This window comes from Bos javanicus, chromosome 26, assembly GCF_032452875.1.
Source record: "Bos javanicus breed banteng chromosome 26, ARS-OSU_banteng_1.0, whole genome shotgun sequence".
Lineage (NCBI taxonomy): Eukaryota > Metazoa > Chordata > Mammalia > Artiodactyla > Bovidae > Bos > Bos javanicus.
The window spans coordinates 10320850-10336412 of record NC_083893.1 but is presented as its reverse complement, the minus strand read 5'-3'; the positions used below and the strand labels follow the sequence as shown (position 1 = coordinate 10336412).

General features: G+C 36.1%; 1 long non-coding RNA gene across 1 annotated transcript in view; it reads right to left on the bottom strand.

Annotated features, from left to right (window-relative positions):
- Positions 1-820: 820 nt before the first annotated feature.
- LOC133239131 (uncharacterized) overlaps positions 821-15563 on the bottom strand; it is a 44017-nt gene continuing 29274 nt past the window's right edge. The window contains exons 4-5 of the long non-coding RNA XR_009733732.1: positions 3534-3677; positions 821-2958 (exon numbers count right to left, since the gene is read on the bottom strand). This is a non-coding gene — a long non-coding RNA (uncharacterized LOC133239131). The remainder of the gene's footprint in view (positions 2959-3533; positions 3678-15563) is intronic.

The window sequence follows — 15563 nt, the reverse complement described above, 5'->3', positions numbered from 1 at the left end:
TTTACCATGTGTGATACTGTTTTAAAACAATTATGCTTTATTATTTTGAACCCATCCTTAGGTCTATCTACATCCTCTTTCTAGGAATCATAAAACATTGCATTTTCTTTTAAAAACAAGGGGTTTGTTAGATCTTTAATATGTCTTCATTTTTGTCCTTTAAGAACCAAATAATCAAATTTTGAAAACATGACCTTGCCTGATTATAATGTAGAATATTTAGAATTGCATTTCCCCAGTTATAGGCTTGAAATGTACCTTTAATAACAGCCTTAAATAGAGACAAAATAAACTATTACTTATAAAATCTTACAAAATAAGTAGAGCTGGAGACTACTAGGTTTAATTGCTTCATTTTACAATATGATGTATTGACTCAGATTTAATGTCTCTCATATATAAGTCCAGTCTTTCTGTCACAGTACTGTGTGCTCCTGGATGAATGACTGCTAAAATATATTCCCAGAGAACTAGAAGCAGATAATTTGGCAAAAATACCATACTTTCAAGAAAAGCAATAAGGACATTAAACACACATTTTGACAATGTTTGAACATAGTAAGTTATACTATCTATTAAGGAAGGACCTAATAAACAGATGGAAAACTATAATTATGATTTCACACAGACGAATGCTTGTCCAATTATTTTAAAATATAAACTTACTATAACATTAAGTTTTGTATTATATTTTATTTTGGTGGTATAAATTAAATTTCAGTCTATAAATATTGCTTAAGATCCAACTACTTCAAGTCACTAATATCCAAATTAATTCTTATAGCACATAAAATATGGAATACTAATTTTACTACAAGTATAAAATCTGCTTTGTTACTTTACAATTCAATTATCAAATACATTTTCAAACAGAATAATTCAGTTAATATTTGCATTCAGAATTTATATTCAGAAAAAGTTTTTATCCTTTATATAAATTTTGTTTAGTAAAAATTTCCTCATGATACTCCAAGAAAAGTTAATTTTTCAAATACAGTAAGACAAAGATTTCTGGTACAAAAGAATTGCCTCAGAATTGGAAGGCATAAAAATGGGGCTTTAGTAGCATTCTATCATAATTGTGAGACAAGAGTATTCAGGAACTATCTTTTCTACAAAGTGGAGATGCTAGGCAGTGGAAAAGTCCTAAGCAGATGCCTGCAAACAAGATTATGAGGTGAGACATCTCTTCTAAGGACAAATGTTGATTTGTTGACTGTAGGTAAGTGGAGTAAAAACTTTCAGGGCAAAGAAGACACATGACATCCAAGAGTATCATTCATCTACAGATTTCAAGGGTATGTACCTTGGAATAATATGCACTCACATCCTGTATGTAGATATCAGCTTATAGCTTAGCAAATGATTTTAGTAATGTGAGGTCACTTTGGCCCTAGTATTTTGGCTATCACATGGGAAATTCTTCTGAAAGAGTAAGAATACTGGAACGGGTTGTCATGCCCTCCTCCAGAGGATCTTCCTGACCTGGGAATAAAACCCACATCTCTTATGTCTCTTGCACTGTAGGCAGATTCTTTACAATTGAGCCACCAGGGAAAACTGATGGTAAGTTGACATAAAATACATTTGTACCAGTTTTTCAATTTGAAATGAATAGAAAGCTATCACCTTTGAACATAAAAGTAACAATTCTGTCTTTATCACATCCCCCTAATCTCCAGTCCCTGGCGATTATGTTTTTAATATCAAAGGAGATCCCTTTTATCTCCTCAAAAAAGATACAATATACTGGCTACAATAACAAACAGAGAATCACTAAGACTTATAAAGGAGGAGAGCTTTCAAACAAAAAAGAGAGAGATAGAGAAGAAAGGGAGACAAGGAGAGAGGGAAAAGAAAGAAGGGTTGAATGGAAAGAAGAGGGAAATGTTTAAGAAATTTGCCACTTGTCACCTGGTTGGAGATGACATATAAATTGGTATTATTTTAATGAGACTATGAAAAGAAATGACAGAAATGTTACTGATACGTTTATGAAACATTTCCCTTTTCTACTAAAAACTCAAACAGTTCCTTTATTATGGGATAAATTTTGGGTTGCCAGATAAAATACAGGATTCTAAATTAAGCTAAATTTGGAATGCTATCGTAGATATACTAAAAATTAATTTGTTTACCTGAAAATAAAATGTAACTGAGTGTCCTGTATATTTTTTAAATCTGACAACCGTAAACAAAAGTTATCTGATTGAAATTTAAGCTCTGAAATAACTTATCTTACTATAGTCTCCAAAATCAACTTTAAAAATATAACACATCACACAGCAGTGCTTTTTTTTCCCCATGCTTTTTAAATAAGTATTGGAAGTTCCATGTCCAACTTAGATAGCATATTCAAAAGCAGAGACATTACTTTGCCAATAAAGGTCCGTCTAGTCAAGGCTATGGTTTTTTCTGTGGTCATGTATGGATGTGAGAGTTGGACTGTGAAGAAAGCTGAGTGCCGAAGAATTGATGCTTTTGAACTGTGGTGTTGGAGAAGACTCTTGAGAGTCCCTTGGACTGCAAGGAGATCCAACCAGTCCATTCTGAAGGAGATCAGCCCTGGGATTTCTTTGGAAGGAATGATGCTGAAGCTGAAACTCCAGTACTTTGGCTACCTCATGCGAAGAGTTGACTTATTGGAAAAGACTCTGATGCTGGGAGGGATTGGGGGCAGGAGGAGAAGGGGACAACAGAAGATGAGATGGCTGGGTGGCATCACTGACTCGATGGACGTGAGTCTGAGTGAACTCCGGGAGTTGGTGATGGACAGGGAGGCCTGGCGTACTGCGATTCATGGGGTCGCAAAGAGTCGGACGCGACTGAGCGACTGAACTGAACTGAACTGGAAGTCCCATAAATACTGAGTGGTAAAAGTCATTCTTGACGATAGTCTAGCACATTTTGAACTGCCGTTCCTGTTGGATTCTGTGATAAGTATACGTCAGTATGACTCTAGAAGAAAGAAAAACAACATATACATTTGTCAGTCATTAGTTCCTTTTCAAGAATTAGAATTTTTCATAACAGTAAAACTGTGTCGCCTCAATCAGTTTAGAATGAAACACTGTCCATTGCCGGAGAAATCTAAGTCACTTTTTTTAATATGGTAATGTTTGATCAAAAAATTTTTCTGAGATAAAGGTCTTAAATTGAATCAGTGCCTAGATAATGATACTAGATTTATTAGGAGGCAAACAGAGGAAAAAAGATTAAAATTCTTTTAAATACAATATTCAAACATACTTTCATATAAGACATAAAAACATAATTTGAATTATCTACATAGTCATATTGAATTACTTCATCCCAGAAATTTTGACTTTAAATTTATGTGCAAAATACATCTTGGATTATAATATAGTTTACCTTATTTTATATATATATATATGATATATTATATCATATATATATATAATATATCAAACATTTTAAGATATACATATATTGGATAAGTTGTCCCTGGGTCTATACAACATCATTAACACATCATCAAAAAATTTTACTTTAAATCATTAAGTGACACCTACCTTTTTTAAATTTGGGGGATCATTTCCAAAGAACAATATAGTTTATTTGCTACACACATCAGTTACCACATGGTTGCACACATTCTGACCAATGAACTTGCTAATGTATGTGCTGGGTAAAAATTCTTTTTCACCAAACAGGATCTGAAAATGATATATTTGAAAGATAACTTTTGATGGAAAAATGTATTTCATGCAGTAGAAATCAAGAATGGTAGAATTAATGAAACATACAAAATTTGCAGTGTGTTACTCAGTAGTAGAGTCAGTTCACTGTGCTACTGTACCAGCAGTATGAAAAAAATTGTCTAGTAAAAAGAATATGTTAGACATTTAAAAAAAAAATTCAACCAAACAAGCACCTTTGAGAGTAATGAACTTAATCTCACCTCAAGTAGAGCAAGTAGAATACAATAAAGCTAATGAGTACAAAACATATTTTTTGATGCTGTGCTACATACATAAAAATGGAAAGAAAACACACCCACACTTAAACATTCTGCTGCTGCTGCTGCTGCTAAGTCGCTTCAGTCGTGTCCGACCCTGTGCGACCCCATAGACAGCAGCCCGCCAGGCTCCCCCGTCCCTGGGATTCTCCAGGCAAGAACACTGGAGTGGGTTGCCATTTCCTTCTCCAATGCATGAAAATGAAAAGTGAAAGTGAAGTCGCTCAGTCGTCTCTGAATCTTAGCAACCCCATGGACTGCAGCCTACCAGGCTCCTCTGTCCATGGGATTTTCCAGGCAAGAGTTCTGGAGTGGGGTGCCATTGCCTTCTCCACACTTAAACATTCACAGTTAAGCAAATAAACCTGCTCATCTTAATATATGTCCTTTGTAAGAAAAGGTAATAGAATGAGATTTATAAAGTGAATTTTTTAAAAGAGAGAAATAAATCTCCAGAGATAGTGCATGAGAGTCAAAAAAAAAAAAAAAAAACTAAGCCAGATTAAGCGATGTAATAAAAATAGCAAGAAACAATACCAAAGAGTAAATTATGGAATGCATTATAGGAAAATATGTTTTCTCTGAAATCCTTCAAGGAGAGGACAGTGGAAGAAGTATATTTAGAGAAATTTATGAGTTAAAAACAAAATAAATTACATAAAATTTTATCTTTAGATAAATAATTGAATTCTATCTCAGAGATGGAAAAAAGGAAAATAGAAAATATACAGATAAAAGTCAAAGAATAAATGTAAATCAAAAAGTAAAGCACAGATTTATACATGATATATGACTCCACTTACTTGCATTTCTAGAAATTTAAAAACTAATTGTTAGCAACAAAAAGCATAATCGATAGTTAAAGTGACTACAGGCTGGGAGTGGGAGAATACCTGAGCTCTAAGGATGGCAGAAAGTGAAGAGGAACTAAAAAGCCTCTTGATGAAAGTGAAAGAAGAGAGTGAAAAAGTTGGCTTAAAGCTCAACATTCAGAAAATGAAGATCATGGCATCTGGTCCCATCACTTCATGGGAAATAGATGGGGAAACAGTTGAAACAGTGTCAGACTTTATTTTTCTGGGCTCCAAAATCACTGCAGATGGTGACTGCAGCCATGAAATTAAAAGATGCTTACTCCTTGGATGGAAAGTTATGACCAACCTAGATAGCATATTCAAAAGCAGAGACATTACTTTGCCAACAAAGGTCCGTCTGGTCAAGGCTATGGTTTTTCCTGTGGTCATGTATGGATGTGAGAGTTGGACTGTGAAGAAGGCTGAGTGCCGAAGAATTGATGCTTTTGAACTGTGGTGTTGGAGAAGACTCTTGAGAGTCCCTTGGACTGCAAGGAGATCCAACCAGTCCATTCTGAAGGAGATCAGCCCTGGGATTTCTTTGGAAGGAATGATGCTGAAGCTGAAACTCCAGTACTTTGGCTACCTCATGCGAAGAGTTGACTTATTGGAAAAGACTCTGATGCTGGGAGGGATTGGGGGCAGGAGGAGAAGGGGACGACAGAAGATGAGATGGCTGGATGGTATCACTGACTCGATGGACGTGAGTCTGAGTGAACTCAGGGAGTTGGTGATGGACAGGGAGGCCTGGCGTGCTGCGATTCATGGGGTCACAAAGAGTTGGACACAACTGAGCGACTGATCTGATCTGATCTGATCTGAAGGACAAATGGAAACTTTCTAGGATGATGGAGATATTCTATAGCTTTATTTTGGTGGTAATTACATAGGTTTACACATTAGCCAAAACTTACTGGATAATACATTTTAAATCAGTGCAGTTTGTTATAAATAAATCTTACCTACATTAAATTAATTTAAAAATAGCATCATAAAATTATAAATATGGCAACCATAACCTTTAAAGGAACATTATACAAGATAGATAGTAGAAAGAAAAACCTACAGCACAAAGACACAACTTTTGGATGTTGAGAGAAGATAATCTGTATGTATGTCCTGTGAAAGGAGTAAAGCTAAATCATGAGTGAAATTAATTCCATGGTAAGGGGCTCCATCTCCAGTTTACCTGGGTAGTAAACAATGCAAACCAAAAATGACTACAAATTTAAGCAGTTTAACCACATAATGTATTTAAAATATTTGTAACATGGCCTGGGAACACGAGAAAAGCCACATTCTTAGCAAGTGTACAAGAAAAATTTACAAAATTTGACCAAGGGCGTGACTTCCAAGTTGGTGGTATAAAAACCTACAAAAGACTCACTCCTCAGTAATGGCAATGAAAACTTCTAAAATAAACTTTTTGATGATTATGAAAATTAACCAAAAACTTGCAAAAATCCATAGAATATATTTTTAAGAAAACTCCTGAATCTTGGTAAGAATAATACATTATGAGGTGTTTAGCTTATGATATGCCTATGTTTTTTTTTTCCAAATTTGTAGTAGCTTTGAAAAACAGGAGCCTTGCAACCAATGTAGCTTTGTAAATCAGCAGCTTAGCAGACACTGAAAAAAAGTGAATAGGATTGAAGCTTCTCAAATGCCCAATTTCCAGAGAACTATTATAATTCGATTAGCCTGACAGATTTTGGAAAAGCCTTTTTCGTAGAATTTGCTTTTATTTGCCCTAACTCAAAGTTAACCAAGTGTGAATACCTAATTCATCCTTAGAGATCTATGAGACACCATTAAACATGTTAATGCATGCATAGTTGGAGTTTGGGAATTGAGGAGAGTTAAGAAAAATATTTGTAAAAAGAGTGGAAAATTTTCCAAATATATCTTCATATAAGAAGCTAAATGAACTCTAAGTAGGATGAACTCAAAAAGATCCAGACCAAGAAACATAGTCAAACTGTCAAAACAAAGAATTCTGAAAGCAGCCAGGGAAAAGCAGTTCATCACATGAAAGGGATTCTTAACACAATTAACAAGTAACCTCTGATCAGTAACAACAGAGATTAGAAGACAGTGAAATGACATTATTCAATTTTAAAAGAAAAAACAATCAACTAAGAAGTCTATAATCAGCAAAACTATATTTTAGAAACAAAGGAGAAATAATGACATCCAAAACTCACAAAAAAGTAGAGAATTGGCCAATAACAGAACTGACCTATAAGAAATACTAAAGAGAGGCTTCAGGCTGAATAAAAAGACACTAAACAGTAACTTGAATTCACAATACCAAATAAAGAGGAACAGTGAAAAGAAATATATAAGTATTCATAAAAGGCAGTAAAAATATATTTTGCATTTTTCTTTTCAGTTTTCTTGAGATATAGTTGACATACAAAACTGTGCAAGTTTAAGGTTACAGCATAATGATTCAACTTACATATATCATAAAACGATTAACACAATAAGTTTAGTAAACATCATCTCTTATAGATAGAAAATTAATAAAATAGAAAAACTGTCCTTGTGATCAGGATTTACATCCTTTGCAATGTTCATGTATGATATGCTGCTGCTGCTGCTAAGTTGCTTCAGTCGTGTCCGACCCTGTGCGACCCCACAGACAGCAGCCCACCATATACAGCAAGGTTAATTATATTTATCATGCTGTACACTACATCCTTTAGTACTCATTTATGTTATTTTAAATTTAAGTTCATTTACATATTTTATAATATTATGTTAGTTTCAGTTGTACAACATAGTGATTCAATATTTTAGATTATACTCCATTTAAAGTTACTACAAAATAATGGTTGTATTTCCCTGTGCTGTACAGTATATCTTTGTAGCTTACTTCTTTTATACATAATAATCTATATCACTTAATCCCCTACCCCTAATTTGCTCCTCCCTTCTTCTCTCTCCTCACTGGTAATCACTAGTTCTCTAAATCTGTGGATTTGTTTCTTTTTTATAGTATATACATTCATTTGTTTTTTAGATTCCACTTATATTAAATTATATTGCATACAAGTGATAGCATAAACTATTTGTTTTTCTCTTTCTAACTTATGTCACTAAGCATAATGTAGGCCCATCCACATTGTTGCAAATGGCAGGACTTCATTTTTTTACTTATGGTTCAGTAACTCTCCATTGTATGTGTCTACCAGAACCTCATCCATTCATCTGTTGATGGAAACTTAGGGTACTTCCCTATCTTGGTTATTGTAAATAATTCTGTCAGTAACTTTGAGGGTGCCCATTTTTAACAAGGTTGTTTTATGAGCTGTTCCAAATCCTGAAAGATGATGCTGTGAAAGTGCTGCACTCAATATGCCAGCAAGTTTGGAAAACTCAGCAGTGGCCACAGGACTGAAAAAGGGCAGTTTTCATTCCAGTCCCAAAGAAAGGCAATGCCAAAGAATGCTCAAACTACCACACAATTGCACTCATCTCACTCGCTAGTAAAGTAATGCTCAAAATTCTCCAAGCTAGGCTTCAGCAATATGTGAACTGTGAACTTCCTGATGTTCAAGATGGTTTTAGAAAAGGCAGAGGAACCAGAGATCAAATTGCCAACATCTGCTGGATCATCAAAAAAGCAAGAGAGTTTCAGAAAAACATCTATTTCTGCTTTATTGAGTATGCCAAAGCCTTCGACTGTGTGGATCACAATAAACTGTGGAAAATTCTGAAAGAGATGGGAATACCAGACCACCTAATCTGCCTCTTGAGAAATTTGTATGCAGGTCAGGAAGCAACAGTTAGAATTGGACATGGAACAACAGACTGGTTCCAAATAGGAAAAGGAGTTCGTCAAGGCTGTATATTGTCATCCTGTTTATTTAACTTATATGCAGAGTACATCATGAGAAACGCTGGACTGGAAGAAACACAAGCTGGAATCAAGATTGCCGGGAGAAATATCAATAACCTCAGATATGCAGATGATACCACCCTTATGGCAGAAAGTGAAGAGGAACTCAAAAGCCTCTTGATGAAAGTGAAAGAAGAGAGTGAAAAAGTTGGCTTAAAGCTCAACATTCAGAAAATGAAGATCATGGCATCCTGTCCTACCACTTCATGGGAAATAGATGGGGAAACAGTGTCAGACTTTATTTTTCTGGGCTCCAAAATCACTACAGATGGTGACTGCAGCCATGAAATTAAGAGGTTTACTTCTTGGAAGGAAAGTTATGACCAACCTAGATAGCATATTCAAAAGCAGAGACATTACTTTGCCAACAAAGGTCCAGCTAGTCAAGGCTATGGTTTTTCCTGTGGTCATGTATGGATGTGAGAGTTGGACTGTGAAGAAGGCTGAGCGCTGAAGAATGGATGCTTTTGAACTGTGGTGTTGGAGAAGACTCTTGAGAGTCCCTTGGACTGCAAGGAGATCCAACCAGTCCATTCTGAAGGAGATCAGCCCTGGGATTTCTTTGGAAGGAATGATGCTCAAGCTGAAACTCCAGTACTTTGGCCACCTCATGCGAAGAGTTGACTCATTGGAAAAGACTCTGATGCTGGGAGGGATTGGAGGCAGGAGGAGAAGGGGACGCCAGAGGATGAGATGGCTGGATGGCATCACTGACTCGATGGACATGAGTCTGAGTGAACTCCGAGAGTTGGTGATGGACAGGGAGGCCTGGTGTGCTGTGATTCATGGGGTCGCAAAGAGTCGGACACGACTGAGTGACTGATCTGATCTGATATATATATATGGCTTCCCCGATGGCTCAGATGATAAAGAATCCATCTGCAGTGCAAGAGACCCAGGTTCGATCCCTGGGCCAAGAATATCCCTGGAGAAGGGAGTGGCTACCTACTCCAGTATTCTTCCCTGGAGAATTCCATAGACAGTGGAACCTGGCAGGGTACAGTTCACAGGGTTGCAAAGAGTCAGACATGATTGAGTGACTAATACTTTCATATATATATATACATATATATATATATGTGTATAGATATATATATATATATATAGTTGTATGAATTGTTCATATATTCTGGGTATTAACTCCCTAAAGGTCAACTAATTTGCAAATATTTTCTCCCATTCAGTAGGTTTTTTTTTTTTTTCAATGGTTTCCTTTACTGTGCAAAAGCTTTTAAGCTTAATTGTGTCCCATTTGCTTATTTTTGTTTTCCTTTCTTTTGTCTTAGCTGCTTGTGTGCTCAGTCATATCTGACTCTAGAACATTTTGGACTGTAGCCCACCAGGCTCCTCTGTCCCTGGGACTTTTCAGGCAGGAATACTGGAGTGGGTTGTCATTTTCTCCTCCAGGGATCTTCCCAACTCAGGGATTGGTCTCTGGCACTGCAGGTGGATTCTTTACCACTGAGCCATCGGGAAAGCCTTGGAGTTTTGCCTTAGGAGACAGATCCAGAACAATACTGCTCTGATTTATGTCAAATACTGTTCTGTTCTCTTCTAGGAGTTTTATTTTTTCAGGTCTTATATTTAGGTCTTCAATCTATTTTAAATTTATTTTTGTATACGGTGTGAGATAATGTTCTAATTTCTTATTTTTCATATGGTTGTCCAGTTTTCTCAGCATCACCTATTGAAGAGACTATCTTTTTTCCATTGTATATTTTTGCCTCCTTTATATAGAATGTATTTTTTCAAACATACTTTTATTTGTAATTCTTTTCCCCCCTTTATGATTTAAAAGACAATCATTATAATAACATACTGATAGACTTATAATATATCAACATGTAATTTATATGACAAGACTAAACAGAAAACACAGAGATTGAGCTACATTAGTTCCAAGTGTTTATATACTACTGGGGTTTAGTTGGTATTAATTTAAACTTGATTGCTTTAAGGTGTCATTTGTAAACCTCCAAGTCAATCAAAAAAATTACCAAAAAAGAGCATATAAGAAACAATGGGCTCTTTTTCTCTGCCTAACTACTGCTATCATGGGTCACATGCACGCTCTTGGGAAACGCCCATCCAATTCAGCTCTGCCTTACAACTGCACTTTCGCCACCTGGCTGAAGCTGACATCTGATGACACGAAACAGCAGAGCTACAAAATGGCCAAGAGGTTCCTGATTTCCTGAAAAATCAGCAGGATTCTGAGAGAGACTCATACGGTGCTCCACAAGTTTGTTTCGTGACACTCAATTAAATACTGAATTCTTAAGTCAAAAAATTTGCTCCTGATCTTCCTGAGGGTATCCATATTTGACAGAAGTTGCTGTTCTTTTAAAGCATCTTAAGTGGAATAGAAAGGATAAGAATGCTAAATTGCTTCTTATTCTGATTGAGAACCATAATCATTGACTGGCTTGATATCATAAGACCAAATGAGTCTTCCCCTTCAACTGAAAATAGGAGTCATCTACAGCTTTTGCCTTAGTTCTAATAAATTTGTCTATGTACTGAAGCAGCAAAGTCATTGTTTAAAAAAGAAAGAAAAGAAACAACAACAGAATTAAATGGTACGTTAAAAAGTCTACATAGCACCAAAGATGTCAGTAAGGAATGAATAAAGGAACAAAAAGGCATGAGACATTTAGAAACTCAATAATAAAATGGGGGAAATAAATATTGCTCTCTCAGAAACTACATTAGCAGTAAATGGATTAAATACTCCAATCAAAAGGAAGAAGTCAGCAGAATAGATTTAAGTAGGAAACATAATCCAATTACAGATTCAGTTCAATCCCCATAGAAATCCCATTTGTCTTATTTGCATAAATTGGTACACTGTTCCTAAAATTCATGTGGAAATACAAGAGAAATTGTAAAGAATCCTCCTGCCCATGCAGGAGATGTGGGTTTGCCCCTGGGTCAAGAAGATCCCCTGGAGAAGGAAATGGCAACCCATTCCAGTAGTTTTGCTTGGAAAATCCCATGGACAATAGAGACTGGTGGGCTACAGTCCTTGGGGTTGCAAAAGAGTCAGACATGACTTAGTGAGTAAACAAACAAAAGCAGTCAAAACAATTTTGATAAAGAAGAAAAAATCTGGAGGATCCACTGTTCCTGATTTCAAAACTTACTACAAAGATAAAATAATCAAGATTATGTGATATTAAGGATAGGCATACAGATTAATGGAACAGAAATAAGAGTCAAAAAGTAAACTCATATATCTATGGCCAATTGATTATCAACAAAGGTGCAAGACAATTAAATAAGCAAAGAATATTCTTTACAAAAACCAATGGAGTGTAACAATTGGATGTTTACATCAAAAATAAAATTAATCTCTTTCCTCATTCCATATACAAAAATTAACTTAAAATGGATCATAGCTTTAAACAAAAGAAGTAAAACTATAAAACTTTTAGAAGGAAAATAGGAAATGTTTCTGATCTTGGGTTGTTTTGTTTGTTGTTTAGTCACTAAGTCATATCCAACTCTTTTGCAACCCAATGGACTCTAGCCCACCAGGCTCCACTGTCCATGGAATTTTCCAGGCAAGAACCTAGAGTGGGTTTATTAGTTCTTTCTCCAGAGTGTCTTCCTGAACTAGGGACTGAATCCATGTCTCCTGCATTGGTAGGTGGATTCTTTACCACGGAGCCACCAAGGGTCTCTCGATCTTAAATTGGGTAATGATTTCCTAGATAAGACCCCAAAACCATAAGAGACAAATGAAAAATGATAAATTAGACTTCATCAAAATTCAAGGTTTTATGCTTCAAAGAACACCATTACAACAGTAAAAAGACAGCACATAAACTGGGAGTAAATATTTGCAAATCATATATTTAATAATGTATTCATATTCAGAATGTATAAAGAAGTCTTACAATTCAACAATAAATAGACAAATAATTAACAAATGAGCAAAGGATTTAAACTGACATTTAAAGAAGCAAATGGCCAATAAACATATGACACAATTTAAGACATCCTTGTGTGTTTAGTTGCTCAATCATGAGCAACTCTTTGCAACCCCATTGACTGTAGCCCTCCAAGCTCCTCTGTCCATGAGATTCTCCAATCAAGAAAACTGGAGTGTGTTGTCATTCCCTTCTACAGGTGATCTTCTTGATCCAGGGATCAAATCTGGGTATCCTGCATTGCAGGCAGATTTTTTACTGTCTGAGCCATCAGGGAAGCACAAGACATCATTAGTCATTAAATAAATGCAAAATAAAAGAAAACTGCAGTAATATAATATTTGATAACCACTTTCAAGGCTATGATCAAAAGATAAATAATAAGTGCCAAGATGTGGAATGGTCATACACTGTCGGTGAGAATAACAAATGGTATAGCTACATTGGAAAACATCAGTTCAGTTTAGTTGCTCAGTTGTATCCAACTCTTTGCGGCCCTATGGACTGCAGCATGCCAGGCTTCCCTGTCCATCACCAACTCCCAGAGCTTGTTCAAACTCATGTCCATCGAGTTGGTGATGAGATCCAATGATATCCTCCGTCATCCCCTTCTCCTCCTGCCCTCAATCTTTCCCAGCATCAGGGCCTTTTCCAATGAGTCAGCTCTTCGCATCAAGTGGCCAAAGTATTGGAGTTTCAGCTTCAACATCAGTCCTTCCAATGAACACCCAGGACTGATCTCCTTTAGGATGGACTGGTTGGATCTCCTTGCAGTCCAAGGGACTCTCAAGAGTCTTTTCCAACACCACAGTTCAAAAGCATCAATTCTTCGGCACTCAGCTTTCTTTATAGTCCAACTCTCACATTCATACATGACTACTGGAAAAACCATAGCTTTGACTAGACACACCTTTGTTGGCAAAGTAAAGTCTCTGCTTTTCAATATGCTGTCTAGGTTGGTCATAGTTTTTCTTCCAAGGAGCAAGTGTCTTTTAATTTCATGGCTGCAGTCACCATCTGGAGTGATTTTGGAGTCCCAAAATATAAAGTCTGTCACTGTTTCCATTGTTTCCCCATCTATTTGCCATGAAGTGATGGGACTGGATGCCACGATGTTAGTTTTCTGAATGTTGTGTTTTAAGCCTACTTTTTTACTTTCCTTTTTCACTTTCATCAAAATGCTCTTTAGTTCTTCTTCACTTTCTGCCATAAGGGTGGTGTCATCTGAGTATCTGAGATTATTTGTCAGCAAATTGGAAAACATAAATTGGAAAATTGGAAAAAAATAAATTTCTTAAAAATATTAAACATAGTTATCACATGACCCAGCATTCCATTTTCAGGTATATACCCAATAGGAATAAAAACATATATCCACACTAAAACTTTAAAGGAATGTACATATAAATACTACTTATATTAGCAAATAACTGGAAACAATGCCAATGACCACCAGTGGATGAATAAACAAAATGTGGCATATATATACAATGGAAGGTTATTCTGTCATAAGAAATGAAGTAAGTACAAATAAATATATTAATATGCTACAGCATGGGTGAATCTTGAGAATTTTATGCTAAGTAATAGAAGTCAAACACACAAAATAGCACATGATTATATGATTCCATTCATATTAAATGTCTAAAATAGACAAATCCATACAGGCAAAAAGTATTAAAAGATTACTGGTTGCCCAGATTCTAAGGGAAAGGGACAACTGGGTTTTTCTTTTTGAGATTACAAATGGAACTAGATAGCAGTCATAGTTAAAACATAAAAATCTATGAAACAAGAGTTTTCAAAAATTAGCTATTAGGCAGCACAAGACAGTGATTTCTGAAAAAAAGTAAAAGGTGAAACAAATAAATTGAACCCCACAAATGCTCAGCTATTATCTAATGATCCCAGGTTGGCTGCAGTATAGAAACTCAAGCAAACCAGGAAAACCATGTAAATTAATGAGACAGGGTTGAGATTTTGGAGTCTGCCAACGTAGCTAGAGTCACTATGGGGAAAAGAGAGAATGAGAAATTGAGAGACACTGAAAGACGGACACATCCAGAGAAATTCAGAGATCTATACAGGTCCCATATGGATTCCTCAGCTAACTACAAAACTGCATGGATTGGGCTTCCCAGGTGGCACTATGGTAAAGAACCTGCCTGCCAATGCAGGAGATGTAAGAGACACTGGTTTGATTCCTGGGTCGGGAAGATCCCCTGAAGGAGGAAATGGCAACCCACTCCAGTATTCTTGCCTGGATAATCCCATGGACAGAGGAGCCCTGCAGGTTATAACCAGCCCATAAGGTTGCACAGAGTCAGACATGACTGAAGCAACTTAGCACACACACAAATATATGTGAGGAAACTGACTCAAAGCCTTGGATTAAGCCATTTGAAAGCATTCAAGATAACAATCCTTAGAGCAGAAGGCCTTAAATAGTATCTGTCTCCACCAAATGCATTTGAAAGCTTCATGATTAACCAGGATTGGAGTAATCAGAAAATAATTGATTATTAGGAAGAAAAAAATTAGACTGACACTAAAAGGGTTCTGGTTTCTACTAATGAAGCAAAAAAGCAAGCCTCAAATGATCAAAATATTTCCAAATAAGCTAACTGTATCTCACAAGAAAAGTTCAAAACTATTCCCAGAAATACAAGAATATTCTATCCAACAACAACAACAAAAACAGTTACAAAGGCTGACAATCTGTTAACAATTTCCAGTCACACCAAAACCCAGGAATTAGGCCTTATGCTAAAGCTGAAACTCCAGTACTTTGGCCACCTCATGCGAAGAGTTGACTCATTGGAAAAGACTCTGATGCTGGGAGGGATTGGGGGCAGGAGGAGAAGGGGACGACAGAGGATGAGATGGCTGGA